Genomic DNA, 1,276 nt, shown 5'->3' with positions numbered 1-1,276 from the left:
ATGTCTGCTTAGAGAAGTTCAGATGGAGACTATCGAGTGCTTTTCTACACTTTCAAACACCCATTAGGAGCAAGCAGCCGCACACTTCAAGTTGCACCGTGCACTTGGTCTGGTGTTGGCCCCGATTGTGTGGAAGGAGGTTGAGGCTTTGTGCTAGTCGTGCGTATTGATGTGCAGCAGGCAAGGGTTTTGCAGGTTGTTTGGTTTGGCTAGTTAGGCAATGTTTCAGAATAGATGTGACTGAAGGCAGTGTGTAGGGCTGTTGAGCGGTTCTCGGTGTTAGCGCAGAAATGCAGGTTTGTGCTCCCTTCTGCTTGTGGCTTGGCTGTAGCTTGCTTAGGCTGTAGGTTGTGGGGACATTCCTGTGTCCAAACAATCAAAAAGGTAGTTGGCGTGGCTAACATCAAATCCATAGGAACAGGTGGGCCTAAGATGTGCACAGTCGCACAATGAATGGTCTACAAAACTTCACCTCGTGGATGGTGCTTTTCTACGCTGAGATTTGGCCACGGGCCTTTCCTGTTGCGAGCTGGCTGAAGGATGAACTTTTTCATTGTGGCTGCAGATATTTCCCCTTCTGACGGACCAGTGATGAAAGAATGTGGACACATGGTTTCTGGTCTTCAGTTGACAATGATTAATGCACTGTAGGAAATCAGTCCTGATTTATTTGAGGAACTGAAAAATAAAGTATAGTGAAGTAGTGGTGCTTCAGTATAATCTGTTGAAGTTCAGCTGTCCCTTGTCTCACAGGAAAAAATGGTCCCAATAAAAATAAAATGCTCAGGAGACTTATGAGCTACTTGGTGGTTTTTTTAGTTCAGGTGTTTCAGACCTTCTTCTCTGACTGCCTTTAGTACAAGTCTTGCTATTTCTAATGGCAGGGTGGGGGCTTTTTCTCTAAGGGCTGGGTCCTGGTGTTGGGAAGCTGCATTGTCACCATTGCAAGGAGAACGACTGTGTGCATCCCCAGCTGCCTCCAGGGTTTCGTGAGTCCCTTGAGTCCAGCTGTGGTCCTGCCCCCCTTGCCTGTTTAATGTCATGTCTGCAGGCTTTCAGCCAGCTCTGGCCATGTTATCCCTGAGGGGCTGCTCAGTTTGGGGGAGCCAAACCATTTTCCCAGGGCCATTATTTAATTTTCAAAAAAAATTATTTTTGTTTCTTTTTCATTCTCATTCATTTTTATTTTACCCAGTCTCTACTCATTTCTCTCTTTCTTATTGCTCCTCCCCCACCAACTTCACAGGCCTCCAGCCACAAGAGAATCTGGGTCCCC

This window comes from Alligator sinensis, unplaced genomic scaffold, assembly GCF_000455745.1.
Source record: "Alligator sinensis unplaced genomic scaffold, ASM45574v1 scaffold1450_1, whole genome shotgun sequence".
In the NCBI taxonomy this organism is placed as follows: Eukaryota; Metazoa; Chordata; order Crocodylia; family Alligatoridae; genus Alligator; species Alligator sinensis.
This window is presented reverse-complemented; position numbering follows the sequence as displayed.